We start from the raw sequence: 15,998 nt of genomic DNA, 5'->3' as shown, positions 1-15,998 counted from the left end.
CCTCCAAAGCAGAATAACTGTGAAGACACATTGCATATCACTAGTGAAGCTGCAACTCAATGCCTCTGCATCCACAGCCACTGCTTCATTTTACTCTTGAGCTTCATCTTACTCTTAATCTGACAGCTTTTATACTTGAGAAGAAATAAAATCCAGTTAAACTCTTCTTTTTGGTTGATAACTCCTATCACCATGTGCACTCATAAAAGCAGTGCTCTTTTATTTAAATATCGTGCCTCAGTTATGGTAGCAGCAATATAAACTTTACTGAATGTTTTATTGTTACACAGCATCCTTGCAATAAAGGCAACTCAGTCACTCTTTACTCTTCTGGAAAGGACTGCTTTCCTGTAAAATCCTGTAAAAAAGTCTAGCAATAAGCATATCTCAGTATGCCATTTTTGTTAATATTATGTTCCACTACATGTTTTCTTCTTTATAAAAAGCCTGAGAAACTGCTTAGAGGCCAGGGCAATGCAATACATTGTAGTGCAAAAAGGGGGGGAAGCCCAAAATATAAAAAAGTGTTTCGTTGCAGATGCTAAATTCCTTTATCATCCAAAGTAGTACAGCATAAACACTAGCAGCTCCCTGTCATCACACCTCATCTTTCCCTTCCATGAAACCCATAAGAAAGCAACTAATTTCCTACGACTCTTCTACACTTGCCGTTCCTGGTGAGAATAGCAGTACAAAGGAACATACTAAGGGGAAGAGGATGGATGCATTACCACTGTCCCTACACACCTCCAATACTTTCAGGTTTGCTAACCATAAGCGTGCACTTCTTGCAAACAACTCACCATGCTTGCCACCACTAAACCTTTTGAGTCTTCTCTGGCAAACCTGAGTCCTGGTAATCAGATATTCAGAGAGGATCAACTCAGGCACCAAAATTAGCATTCAGTCTTTCAAAAAAATTCATTACCGTACTAAAATTCAGTGCATCTTGCTGCAAGCTGAAAACCCAGATTCCACTATCACTGGCTGCCCACTGTCACAGTGGCTGTCCACTGTCAAATCTGTCCTTACAAATCATCAGAAGTCAGACCACAAGCAGAAAGTTCAAGTGGAGTCTTTGGGATCTGGACCTCTTGTTTCTATTTTTAGGAGTAAAAACGATTAAAATATTCTACCCCTATTTTCTTTTCCTGTTTGGTGAGTTTGTGGTATGCCAGGAATGCTAGCTGTTCATTTAATACCATTCATTACTGTATATAGACTATATTTCTTTCCCCTACCACATTACTACTAAAACTCATTGGCAGCGAACATTAGTGCAGAGCAGAACCTTTCCATGGCAAATGGTGCTGTCTACAGAAGTGGGGTTTTTTTGCTACACATGATCAATCTTTGTGGCAGATGCTTCATTGGTCCACCTAGAATTATGGATCAGAGACTGTCCATGTCTGGAACTCAAAGAACTTTGTTAAGTAATGTAAAGATCAGCAACTGTCCTGACTGCGCTCCAAGGCAATTTTTCTGTCTTGACTGCTGAAGTAGCCAAAACCCTATCACCTCTTCTGGAAGATCAGAAATGTGCATCTTTAAAAAAAATCACTATACATAAATTACATTAACTCTCTATTACATTTATATAGAGTTTTTTACCCAAGCAGAAAATTGATTGATTCTTTTTCACTGTAAATAACTAAAATACCAGCTCTCATGATTCCACCACTTATATCAACAGGGTCTATTTAGCAACAGCTGTTCAAACATTTGTTAAATCACTTCACAGCAAACAACAACATGGTGCAGCATGCCTGTTCCTCATTTCAACTTAACCATAGCAATATTTTAGTGCATGTTAAAAACATATGCTGCACGCACAAGTATTCACAAAAAAATATTTCATGCTAATCAACATCATCCTGTAAGTCTCAGAGGATACTGGAAGGTTCCATAGGTCAGTAGCATCTGAAGGGCTGTGAGAGATGAATAGATTCATTCATCCTGAAACCTAATTCCTAAGAATGTGCACAGAGGAGTCCAAACAATCTGACTTTACCTTTTGGTGCCCAAAGGCTGGGCCAGATTCTGTATTTATCAATTTATTTTGTATAAATTATTGTAGCAGAACCCGCTATCCATTAAAAGTACCAGGATCCTGTTGTGAGACATACTCAGCAAACAGTGAAAACAATGCCCAGCTCTAACTTGTTAATTTGAAAAAACCCAGAAACATCAAGTGACTTGCTAAAAGAAAATCATCTATGATGTCAGGGAGCAAAACTCAAATTTTCTGACTTTTCTGTTAATGCGCAAGTCCCTGAATCCTTCTGGCTTCCCAAATGTGTCCTGATCTCCTAGAATTTCTTAGTACTGCACCGTTGAAGTTTAGACAAGCATATTTGAAAACTGTGTCTTAATTACTGAATTATGAGTAAGGAAATCTTTCTTTCCCTGCATCTCTCCCTTTCCTACAGGGAGCTTAGCAAGAACTTTATTAGTTAAACAATAAAAGAGATCATCATCTTAACTTGCTGATGCTGATTTCTATGATCCTGGTCCAGGACTCCAGAGCCATACTATACCTCCTGGAATTTGCCAAGAATGATGTACTCAGCAGCCAACCCCACTCAAAGCTGAGACTGCAAACACATGTTCTTCCTTCTAGACCCTGTTTTTAGATGGGCTGCTGCTTGGTAAAATGTCAGGAACCATGTTACCATTTTACACACAGGTGAAAGCCGAGTAACTCAGCCTGTTTTCTTGTAAAGCTATGGTCAACCTCATTGTAAGACATAACGCAGCGTTCTACCGATATAAGGAAAAAGTATAGATGCCTTCGCCTAGCAGCACGGGACTACAGCTCCTTTCTCAGGATGGTTTTGACCACACTCGGTGTCTTTGGAGAGTCCACCCCTACTTGTTTCTCCCTTTGGAGAATTCTGTCTTCTTATAGCCTTACAATCAAACGACAGAAATTTCCAAATCTTTCCACCTTTCTGTTTTCCTCTCTGAGAAAAGCACAATACACTGTATTCATAAATTTTAACACTGCAATAAATACCCTATACAAGGCTGCATCTACTTCTTACATCAAATGTATTTGTCTTCATCACTGGCACTCTTTCGGCTACTATGGCTTAGAACCATCCAACAGCACTGCTGCTTAGGCAGTAATAAAATAATAAGCACCATAAAAATGTATGAAAATTAATATATAACAATTTAAAAAAGCAATACCCTTAAGTGTTTTAAACACTGACTTGGACAGTACAAATATCAGACATTTATTATTACAGGTTGGTCTTGTACAAGGTAAGACCATAATAAAGGAGATTCTACAGCTTGTCCTCCTTCAAAAAACCCACACAGATTGTACAGCTGGAAAACTAGGGCTCACTGTATTTCACGATTACCCAGGAATTGCTTGCAAAAATATGCAGAGAGCTAACTTTAGTCTGAAAGGCTGAACCACCACTCCAACCAATTTGAACAAATAGCTTTGTTACAAACATCTAGGTCTTATGCTACTTAGGCACCAGACAACCACTGTAAAGTGATTGGAGGAATATTCCCTTTGGTCAGATGAAGACTTAGGGTTAAGTTTTGACCTTTGCTGCTAAATCTCAGGGAAATGTTGAACTATGTATAATGACCAGGCCTGCAACTAGTGAGGCCCTGTGAAAAATTCTACTGATTTCCGTGGGTTTAGGATGAAATCATCAAGCTTTCTGTTTCAATGCTAAATTCAGATAGTAACAGTCTACGGGGGGGAAAAAAAAGTTTAAGATCTTCAAGTAACAGATTGTGTTGAATCCTAACTCACTATTAATGCACCAGTCCAAAAGCAAAAGTTATATGTGAGAGGAGAGTTTTCAGCAGCTTAATCATGATTTTGAATCCCAGTGAAGTAAAAAACAGTTTAAGTGGATGATAGCAAACCATATTCATATGAAAGTTACTTTCTCAACATTTAATAGCTCTAATCTTGCTGATTGGTAACTCTTGCTCTTGAAATCTACAAGAAAAGTAGATGACAAGACAAGCATCCAGAACAGATGTGACTCAGGGAAGATGAGGAAGCCCAGGAACCTGGCCAAGCTGTTATGTAAACTTGGGTTCAGTTTGGCTTCTGCACCTTTAAATAGAATCTATAAACTAACAAAAATACTAAAATCAAAAGGAGCTCAAGACTATGTGTTTTATATCAGGATTTACTCATTGTATGCTTTTTCTCTGGCTGCTTCACCACACCCAGCTTGATTGTGCAAGTGCTGATGTCATGGAACCTCAGTGATTTTTTTAATGCCTTTCTCATAAAAAGACAACTTCTGTAAAATCTCTGAGGTTGAATCACATTTAAAGATAAATGGCAAAACTATAAAAGAAAGCATCAACCCTACTAAGCCAAGCATCATTCGCACAGGTATCTGTACTGTGTTTGCAGACATGATACTGCAAAGTTCTTAGCAAAGTTTGCTGTCACTTTCAGGAGAAAAGCAGCTGTACTCGTTCTGCATCCTACAACCATACTTAGTGAGCCTAATGCCACAGGAGTTCCTTTTGTTTTTTTTTAATTAGTCAAAGTCATAATATTCTATCCTTGAGCTGATGAATTCAGCATGTTGTTCAGCACTTCCTGGATAGTATCATTACCGTCCCAACTTGAGCAAAAAGTTACTGCTTTTGCAGAAGCATTCTGATGAAAGCACAGTATTCCTAAAGCATAGGCTCCTGAAAATAGGTAGCACAATTACTGTATACAAAACCAGAAATCATATATAACACACTGCAAACAGGGGGTTAACAGCCTTTGAAATGCACTCATTCCGAGAGAGATGGACAGGACAAGGAAGTAGAATTACTGGGTTAATTAGAGTCTTTCAGGAAGTAGATCTGCTAAACTAGCAGCTCTGTCCAAAACAAAACAAAATAAAATCCCTCAGAGGAACAGGGGTTGTGAAGAGTTTAGTGAAAAGTCAGCATGCCAGCAAAGGGAAGCTTTCCCAAGCAGGCTTGTGGGAATAACTTGCTGAAAGTGTGAATGTATTGAGTTTGATTTGTGCTCTAAACCAGGAGATATTCATGTAATAGTCAGAAAGTATTTTATACTGTGTTGAAAGAGGGCTATGCCGATCAAATAATTGCTCCTTTGTTTTGCTGAGCTAATGCTTTACAAACAGTCACTCTCCAATACTTGTAAATCTAGTCTAACAGTTACTAAGAACAAGAGAGCACTTTGTTTTTTCAGGTTTTTTTTTTTTTCTACGTAGTGGTTCTGCCAAGGAGTGGTAAGAGTCCCTTCTCTTGAGGAGTACTCTGAGAATATCTGCTTAGGAGAACAGAGTCTGGTAGCAAAGAAAAGTCTAATCTTTTAATTGGCCTGTTTTTTAAACTAGCAGTGAATGTATGAATTTATTCTGGTCAGAACTCTGAGTATCTTTAATCTAAAAGCATGTTTCAAATTTTGTCCGCAAAAATTTAGACTAGTTCAACAGGTTATGTACTGTTTTACTTTTCAGTTAAAGACCAAGAATCAGATTTTAAAGGTATTCTGTTTTCACCAGTTGCTATGGGTTTTAAATGCTTAATGTATCTAAAATCACAATTTGGCAAATTAGTTACAGCCTTAGTTCAGAAAATGAAGAATGCATCCATAGCGCAGGACTAGCTTGATTTAGGCATATAAAAGAGCGGGATTTATTTGGCTAGAAGAATAAAGGAATAGTCTTTTTATTGAAATAATTGTTTCTGTACCTGTAGTTAATGTTCCAGTACAGATGCTAGTTAACCCATTGTTGAGTTTTAATAATTTTGTAATTTCAGTGCTTTTGTGTCTGCAAATATTTATGGAAATAGGGGAGATTAGGTTGGCAGTAGAAGGGCAGATTGCTTATTAGATTTAAATTTGTAGGTGGGGAGACAGAAACAAGCCAAACAAGGCTTTAGACAGTTAGGTCCAATTTGTTGCTGTATTTTTCCTTTTTTTATTTTCTGTTTATGCTGCTTTCCCTAATAGAAAGTCACAGCATTTTTCAAGTATCAAAATTAATTTTAAAATTCTGTTTCTAGGCCTGGATTCCAACATGAACACGTTACAGAGACTTCCAACTCAATTGTTACAAACAGCACTGGAAGGAAAAAAGCTAACTGTGGGGAATGGGTATTTTAGGCTGTTATCTCTCACTGGAATTCACTGTGACTAAATTTTTGAACCATCTTGAAATTATAAGCCATAGAATATAGTATTTATCTATTAAAATAAAAAAAGAGTAGGCATGACCCCTTTTAAGACTACAGTGCCATCTGTGACCACTTACAGTTTGTTATAGAGCTATTTATTCAGTTTACAGTGTGTATTTTGGGTGTATACATAACATAAGAACTAGATCTCATGAGTGATACAAGTTTGTTTCTGAGGACTAAGGGAATGTGATGCTGGAAGTTCTCTATGAACTGTCTGAAAAGGTTTTCTGAAGGGATTACGAAAGCTTGGGGAGGGAAGCTAAAAGAGAAAAGTGTAAATGCAATTTGGGTGTCAGCAAAGACCAAGTCTATATCACCTTTTATATTTCAAGATCTCTAACTGTTTAGAAACTTTATTTCTCAACCTCTAGTTTGCATGTCTTTGACAACCTTCAGTCAAATCATATGCAAATACTAAATGTGTTACTGTTAGGGGTAACATGAGATGATTTCTTATGCATTTAATCAGATTAATCTGTTAATTCCAGAAGACTGTAGTTTTGAATTATATCGATATTTGCATTACCATGAACTAGGAGTCAGCTAAGCATGCAGTTGGTTCAGATTTATGGAGGACAATTAGAGGGGTTTGAGTATTTTGCATATCAAATGTAGACTCCTTTAGGATCTTTAAGGAGACTGCTGACTTTCTGCTCTTCCCTTGGCCACTTATGGCCACCGTTAGAGGCAGGATACTGACCTAGATGGATCACCAGTCAGAGTCAGTGTAGCTTATTAAACATTATACATGTATTTCATGTATAGAGACCTTATAAGATACTTACACGCTGTAGTAGCAGGTCTCTGCTTCACACCAAATATCCTCCATTTGCCAAAAGAAGACTGGAGTCATATAAGTATTGTTAAGTAGCTAAGTTAGTTGAAAATATGAGATGAATCGCCGTTGCCTCTACAAGCACAGCACTTTTATGCTGGCTTAGAAGTATCTTTTACTTATCTGTTTGACAAACTCACAAAAGCATGAAGTAGTTCTAGCCATGACAATCCCATAAAAAGTACTCTCAGATCAGCTGGAGAGTGTGTACAAGGAGCTGCACAGCTGTAGCAAAGCTCAAAGTAATGCTGCTTACAGCATATCCACAACCTGAGAAGACGGGCTACACCCCTGAATGCGCCACTGCATTTCCATAACCATTCATTGTTTTCTTTCAATTAACAATATATTTTAAAGTTGAAAACCATGAATGTGTATGCTTGGAACATTCAATTTGGGAAATTGGGAAAGCGTGTTCCCTTTCTCTCTATATTCTTCCTTAATAAGGCCTCAGCGTTTCACAGCCACTGAAAAATTCAAAGAATGCCATTAACCAAGATACCACCCTGCTAATTAAAACTAAATACTTGTTCTGAAAGAATTCCATAGCAAATCTCAAGCCTTACACACAGAAACTCCTTTTAAAGCCATAATATTAAAGCTTTTTGTTTTCCAGGTGATGTCTCAGCCTTTCTTTTGCCTTTGCATTCTTTTTCCAGTAATTACTCTATCACAATCATGAGACTGAAGGCTCCTGTATTATTATTCTTTCATAACTTATAAACCCCAGTTTTCAAGTTTTGGTCTCAGTTTGTTCTCTGCTCACTGGTTGCTTTTAGAGTGTGGCTATACCTTTATCACAGGGGAGAGAAAAGGAGAAGGGCAGAAAGGATTAAAGGGTGCAGGGGATGAAATAAATTGCTGGAACTTACAGTCATTTGGGGCAAGGAAAGATGTGTTAATGGCTGAAAAAGAGGAAAAAACATCAAGAATAGCCCCCAAACACTTCACTTTCTTGACATTTACATATTTTCTATAATTTTCTATTTTTCTGTACAGACAGATGGAAACTGCAGCTCAGATTTGTTTTCTATGAATTGTCATAAAGACTCTGAACTGGAAGTCTGCTTAGCGCCCCAGGATTGGCAGGTAGTCTAAAAAACTTTTGGCTACCAACAGTAAAAATGCTGCTGCATTTGCCCTGAGAAACAAATATAGGCACAACATCTACATGTAAATATTTCAGGAATCCTGTCTCCTTGCTTCAAAATCTAAGCCATGCCTCACTGTTAACTTTAGGAGGAAAAACTTATGTGCCATAAAACCCCATTTCCTTGAATACAGGAAAACCAAACAGCTCAGAAGTCGAGCACAACCTGCTCAGAAGCAGCTGCTTTTCTCACAGTCTGCTGTCTCTTCCATCACAGATTCAGCTGTAAGCAGTAAAATTCAAGGCAACCCCTCAAGATCAAGCAAACTTTTTGCATTGAGTTTTGCCATGTACCTCTGTGCTTTTGGACAACAGTGTCTTATTATGTCCACAATAGTTCTTCAAAATATTATTTAATGACTCTTGCTTTTACACCTAAAGGAAGGGAGCTCACCACACTCAGCAGCTGTAACTCGGTTTGTAACTGAAAAAACCTACTTCACAGCAGGTGTGAACACACATAGCCTGCTCTGCCTGTATTCAGCATTATGGCAACTACATGACAGCCCCGGTCTCTGAACACGAGGAGGTTGGCAGAAGAGGTGGGTATGACTTGACATACGTACAACATTTTCATGTCACTTCCAATATGCATGCACATTCCACTTTCCCTCATATCCCCACCCAAATGAGATTAAATCACTATTACAGTTGTTGATCTCTATTTACATGAAACAAATGTATCCTATGGTATTGTTTTGATACATGTATCATTGCTTTTTGGCACAATACACAAACTTTATGCCTATCTGAATATAAAGAGTGACTGTAGAGAATAATAAATTTATAAATACAGCACCATATTTGAATTCTTCAACTCTCTGGATTACCACAGAAGTTCCAGTTCTCAAGGCTTCTCCAAGCTTGTTTAGCTTTAAGAATTTAGAGAAGGACAAGAGTTTATGAAATAATTAAGCCTGGAGCTCAGAAACTGCATTTCATTTCAAAAATATTTGAAATGTTTTAATTTAAAAGTTTCTGAAATGAAATATAGCAGACTTCCAGGTCTGCAACGTCTTGTCCTAATTTGCAATGCAAAGTTTTACAGAAGCTTAATGGAATTTAAAGGCCTTTCCCCCCCCCCCCCCATCCCCAAATCCAGAGAATCATCTTTCCACAGTCTCAAAGACTGGCCCTAGCAACAAATAAGGAGCCTGAAATAGTTTATTCTTGTTAGATACCATATTACCATACCTCAGGGCAATTTAAGACACAGAGGAACACACTGGTACTTGCTGCTCATCATCACAGTAGAAAATGATTTGCAGCACTGCCCTTGTACAGGCACTGGCATGATCTTTCCTATATAGCAAATTACATTGTGGTAACATGGCATTTCAAAATATTTCAGTTTGGTTTCTTGCATAAAAATGAGAAATGTCTAGTGTACTGTATGAAACTTCATGCCTTTCTAGTAGAAAGTGTATTAAGATCTAATCACATAGGTGAGATAATGACTGCTATTTGCATGCTAGCAATTTTTGAAACATTAAACTGTACAAGAGAGGGAAATATGGTTTAAGATTCTTTTTCCCATATTATGAAATAAAGGACTCTCCATCTTACCCTTACCACAGTGCTGTAGGTGGCATTACTGTATAATATGAGGAATTGTGGAGGTTTTTTGTTTGTTTGTTTTCAGGGCAGCAAACATTCCTTACTAATATCTACAGTGTTTCAAACTCCTTAGTTTTCAAAATGTCTGGATTGTGCAAGCCGAGATTCCTATTTAACAAGTGTTCAATTATTTCTGGTTTCTAAGCTTTGAGAGCTGTCTCTGCAGCCTATGAAGCTGGTTGATACCATCACAAGACTTTCAATCTAAATTCAAACCAGGAGCTCTATAAAGCAGAGATACACAGTCGCTGCACTTTTGTTTGAGAAGAATTTAACAGCAGTAGCTGCACCTGAAAAGCACTACTAAACTCCACTTAAAGCCCATTAGAGTAAAGACCAGGTTTTGCTCACACTTGCTGCTCTATAAAAGTGAGCAGTGAATAATTCAAATGTTTCATTAATTTTGTAGGAACAGCGTAACATTAAAACAGTACAAGTCTGTAGCCTAAAGTGCATGATGCAGGTGCAGTACCGACGGCTTGGCCGAACTTGAAATTCACCTCAGGGAGCACAGAGCTTGCAGTTCCCAATGGAAGGGTTTTGTGAAAAGAGGGAGGATAGCGCCTGGAGGAAGCTTGACCCACCTGTGAGGAAATAACTGCAATGAAGGTGCAGCTGCAGAAGGAAGATGCAGCTTAGGCATAATTCAGAACAATTTGCCCAGTGTTGTGCCAGTCATGACAAATATCTTTTTCTTTTCCTCCCTCCAACTTGCTCTTTTTCCCCTCCAGCCAGGAACCGCCACATTGAATAACCACGCTATTGTTTGAGGCATTCTATGCAACAGGTGTGTTTTTAAGAGGTGGAGGTTTCAGGGGCACTACAAGGCTCACCTAAGACCATGGTGAAAGGCAGGGCTAGCTCTGTACCTCAGTATCTGCAGCTAGGCTCGGACAGTTACAGCTGGCTTCGTTTCTGCTCCAAAACCGGCGCCGGCGGGCGCACTCGGGAGTCCCGGGGCAGCGGCGGGCCGGAGTGCAGCGCCCGGGCTAGCTGACAGGAATCCCTCACAGGCCGGGAGCGGGGAACGAGGGGGCCGTCGGGAGGTGGCGCGCGCTGGCCGTTGGCGGGAACACCGGCTGAGGGCAGAAGGCAGCCCCGGCTGACTGGAGAGGAGGACGGAGGCTTCGGTGAGGGACAGGCCAGGCGCACGGCTGGCACTGCTGTGCCGCGCGGCATTGGCAGTCGCCTGCTCATTTTCCACGGAAGCTTTAGGCCTCCTGTGACTGCAGGGACCACTAGTGTCTGGAGTGGGCAGGGAGCAGGACCAGAGTCCGTCCTCGGGGACACCAGTTAACCTCCACAGCTCTGGGCAGCACGGACAGTACCCAGGTCATGGCTAACAGCTCTTGGTCAAACTTTTCTTTGAAACCACAGTGACAGAGATACCAGAACCTTCCTGGAAATCTGTTCTAGGTGTTTGCTACTCTTGTTATTTTATTTTTATATTTATGAGAGGAGACATGGTATATATGTATTTTGAGTGTTCAGCATCTCTCAACATTGCTCTCTGCAGAACAGTGCCTAAAGATTTCCAGTGTTTCAGGTGAGATCTTACCTCTCTGCCCTCATTTCCATCTAGCCAAGCGTGAAGTCTGTCTTCCACGGTTCTTGTGGTCTCCAAAGGCTTGCTGCAGTCCAGTTAGGGGACAGTTACAGCTGTTTCTGTTACGATGGTAATGGTGCCCTGTCAAAAAGAAGACAGGCAGACTGGTTTGGCATGACCTTTTTTCCTGACAATTCAGGTTAGCTGTTACTTTCACTTTAAAGTTTCTTCACATTTGAACGATATGTATTTGCTGGCACGGTCAAAGGATTTTTCTTGCAGTTCAGTTTAGCTGGCTGGTTTTTCCTTTCCTTCTCTCTCAAGAAAAAAAAAAAAAAAAAAAAAAGAAAAAAGCATGCACTTTCCAGCCTTTGCAATGCTTCAGCCATTTTCTGTCATAACCTAGAATGAATTGTGTCAATTTATTAATTTAATGATTCATCTTAGTACAACCTAAGTTGCTCTTTCTTCACTTGAGCCAGAGTTTTTCTTATGTGATCTTCATATTTTTTTAATGTGACAAAATTGCTAAGCTTTTGAAAACAAGACATAACCAAAGACCAGATTGGTAGGCTTTGAACATGAGAAGGAGATCTTCCAAACAGATACTTTCTTCTGAGCGTGGGGAAGAATTTCTCACAGCTGCAAGCTGTGGTAAACCATAGCAACTCCCAGAGCCTTCAAGTCTTAGTCTTACTCCGTCATTGTCATGCTGTCCATTTCATGAAGAAATGTCCACTAGTTTTGTTATACCAGTGTTTATTACAACCTCAGCATTTGGGCTTCACGCAAACCAAAGCAACTAACTCAGCAGCTGTAATCTAACTTGCTGGAAGAGCGCTGCAGTTGAAATACTGACTGGAGAACAAACTGATTAAAAATGAATACAGGGATCTGAATGGAAAAGTGAGGTTTGCAAGGGAGGAGACTGCTCCTGTACAATAAACACTAACTAGGAAGCAATTTTAATTTAAAGCCAGCTGTGGTTTTGCTGTTTATAATAGCTAACAGGCAATGATTAAGTGTGCAGTATCTATGAAGGAGAGATTAAAAATAATGAAGAAGCATTAATAAAAGGATTGCTTTTCATTACATCACACACTTGGCACAAATGAACACATCCTTAAATAGGTTTTACTGGCTTTAACTACGTATTTCAGTTCCTAAGTGAGCAGCACTTGTAGTGGTATCTAAAAATATAAGAAATATGATTTACGTGTTTGTAAAAGCAACTCAGCTTAGATCTTCCACAAATTTGCACGTCTTTTGATTTTTAAATAATGTCAGTTATAGGAGACTAGCAGGACTGATAAAAATAGTTATGGTTATCTGCAAAAGAAATACAGATTAGATCTAGAAAAAAACCCTGCACTCTTGGAATTCCAGTGTCTATGCATATACAAATCAGTTATGATTGACTGGAATTTTTGGGGTCAGATTTTCCTCAGAAATAACAAGTGTTTCATCTCCCAGCTATATCAATAACAGAATTTATAATCTTCTTGTAAGATCACTGTCTTAAATGCATATGCTTGATGTGGTCCCTGTTCCACCCTGTAACGTTCTTTACAAGGTCTCTCCTATCCACATCACCCATCATCCTTTGCTTGCCATCCCAATCCACCAGCTCATGTCTTGAATTTTGGTCATTATCTTCCTCCCCTATAATTCCTAATTTATTTAATTTTCTGTTTTTGTGGTGGTTTTTTTTAAACTATGGAGCATAACATATCTATTCTCTACTGAAGACTTGATGACAACCTATTGCAAGCTTACAAGTGTCTTGAATAAGAACCTATTGTGGAAATATTACTAATACTTTATTGTCCTTACTCTACTGCTCTCTATAAATGATCCAAACTCAGTACTGAGGCAAAGTCAGTTTTTGAGCTCTCATGAGTTGTTCCCGTGCATGGCAGAAAGAAGAAAAGCTTATTTTGTAGTAATCTGGCTAAAAGATGATTAAAAGATCTCTTTGTAATAACTCCCTGGAGATGTTTCCATCCAAGTCATCTGTAGAAAAGACAGGAAGGAGAGACTCTGTGATGCCTTGGTTCTAGCTTACAGTTCCAGTTTTGTGATGCAGAATTGTCTTCTGAGTATTTGGTTGGCCTCAGTGTGGAAGCATAGCAATCTACTTTTAAATCTTCAAAATGGGAAGAAGGGCATCTCCTTTGTTCAGGAAACAATTGTGTTTTGTTTATGGATTGATAATATCAGTAGTAGAATTACAAACACAGAATATAACCTATGTTTTGAATGCTGGAGAACTGGGAGAAATGAGAGTTAAAATAGAAACAGCAAGACACTTGGGTTTAAAGCGTAACAGTGCAAAGTACCAGGATGAAGTCACCAACTTTCTTGTTATGCCTGATCTGCAGCAGTCTCACCATCTGTTGTTTAGGTCTAAACAGTTCAAAGTCAGACTGTGCTTTTCCTGAAATACTGATTTATTTATCTTTTAAATGAATGTCTTCCTTCAGCATTCCCACATAGAACTCAAACATTTGCAGAGACCCAGACTGACCTGTTTCTGCCCTACCTAAATTGAGTAATGTATTAGAAAAAACAACTACTTTCAGTTTAGCAGTTATCAACATGTATGTCATTTCTATGGTGCAGTAAAATTTGTATTGACTTTAGTTTTAGGTTTGTCCCTCTATGCCTTGCTGTAACTGGTGGTGGAGGAAAGGAGTTCCAAAGACTGGCTAGGCTAAAAAAAAATTGGAGAGGAGTCATTAATACTTCGGAAACTTGGACATACACTGGGCCAGTTTTGATTTGCCTTGAAGAAGCCAGCACTACAGATACACAGAAAATCCACTACACCACCATGTATGCTGAACAAGAGCAGAAAAATTAATCCTACAAACAGAACCCCCCCCAAAAAAAAGCACTTGTCTTTTCACTTAAGACTTAATTTTACGCTATGGAACTGACATCATGACCTCATTTTAAGTAAAGCCATTGCCATACACAATGAGCCCTGAAAACTTGTTTATAAATACAATTCATGACCCTTTTCTCCTCTTTAGTCCTGGTTTTGGGTAAAGGTGTCTTCTAATATTGTTGGGAAAAAAGCTTTCAGAGCTAAAGATGGTGTGTCGTTTATATTGCTACATCTAGGATGTCAGCCATACCAGGAAAAATACCCAACAACAACCACCACCACCAACAACAACCAAAATCACCAAAAAACCCTTAAGTTTTACCAAAGAATAAAATTATCTCTTTCTTTATAGCAAACTAATGCACCTTGTTGCATGGGCACCACATATCTTAGATACATAATGACTCAAATTATTCCTTTTCTACGACAGTGAAGACAGGCTTGCGATGCCTCATGCAAAGAATTATTATTTTGACTAAGGCCTAGATTACCTTGGCTTGTCTGACAACTTCTACCAAAGGGCTAATTTTCACAATAAATATGGGCTTTTAATCAGAAGTTTTCTACAACCCCCACAAAAAGCTTCTCATATAAGCTTTGAGGCCTCTTAACTGTGTGCAGGGTAAGGCCATAAGCTACTTTCATCTGCACAGGAAGAAGTCCACTCTGCAGAAAGGATGCAACTTCATAGTTCTTTATGTCATCCTGTCCCCTAGTGACAGTCCCTTACAGCTTGCTGTGGAGCAACAGTGATACCTGATCAACGCCAATCTCCAAATTCATAGCAGAAAGACAGCCTTCTCTCTAGCGAAGACAAACTCAGACTGCTGAGAGCCTGTCAAGCTTTCACAAACTGGCTTTCAAGGAATTGTAACGCTCATGTGACTCAGTTTCCTCTGTACCAGATGAACCATATCAAGAAAAACTGCCTGACTGCCAGTAAATCTTTAATTTAAATTTCATTATCAAACTTACTAGCTGTGACTGGAAAAGGTAACTGGAAGCATTGTCTATTAAAAATGTAGTTTCAGGATGCTATATGAAGTATAAACTATGTTCCACATTTAATGAACAACCTGAAACAACTTTTCAGCGGAGTATGACCAACACAGAACCTTCTACAACCTTCACCTCTTTATGTTGTTTGGGAGACTCCAGAGAGAGTATCTCCTAAATTAGAGTAGCATGCCTGACAAGGCTTACCGTCTCCTCACTACTGGAAAGCGGCACAAAAGTCACCAATGATAGAGATCCCCGAGGAAGGAATATGGAGCATATGTTCTGCATTGACACACCGGCAGCAGGCTATGCAAGCTCATTGCAGCTCTCCTGAAACAGAGTTCCCATGTAGATGATTTGGGCAAGCTCAGATTTCTGCTTTACTCGTTCACTCGGCTCCACTCTTTGCCTAGTCAACTGCCTGTTTATATATGTGAACTTTAGCTTTGACTGAACTTCACCTTGCATTGCCTCTAGGTAGTTTAGGCAAATTAACTTTCTCCTGTGCTGGCTGGTTTCTCTAAAACCAGTGCTATCTCACTGAAGCTTGGTGTGCTGTAACATTACAGTGCCCTAAGGCAGGATTAGGCCATTTGTTTACATATAAACATGTGGCACACTCCACCTGTACAAGTGTGTGTTTTTGCATAGCTAGCAGATAACAGGGCTGTAAATTTTATTGCTAAATATTATAAACATAGATCTATGAATTTTTTCCCCCAAGAATTGTGTTTTGGGCCTGATTCTGATCTCACTTTTACTA

General features: G+C 39.1%; 1 protein-coding gene across 1 annotated transcript in view; it reads right to left on the bottom strand.

The window, feature by feature from the left end:
- Window positions 1–15,998, bottom strand: part of KCNIP1 (potassium voltage-gated channel interacting protein 1) — a 615,599-nt gene that overhangs the window by 584,422 nt on the left and 15,179 nt on the right. Inside the window, exon 3 of the mRNA XM_054841792.1 lies at window positions 11,359–11,487. The gene's annotated coding sequence lies outside the window, so the exon portion shown is untranslated. The remainder of the gene's footprint in view (window positions 1–11,358; window positions 11,488–15,998) is intronic.

Source organism: Grus americana, chromosome 14 (assembly GCF_028858705.1).
Source record: "Grus americana isolate bGruAme1 chromosome 14, bGruAme1.mat, whole genome shotgun sequence".
In the NCBI taxonomy this organism is placed as follows: Eukaryota; Metazoa; Chordata; class Aves; order Gruiformes; family Gruidae; genus Grus; species Grus americana.
Note: the sequence above shows the minus strand (reverse complement) of the source record. Positions and strands in the feature narration are given on the sequence as shown.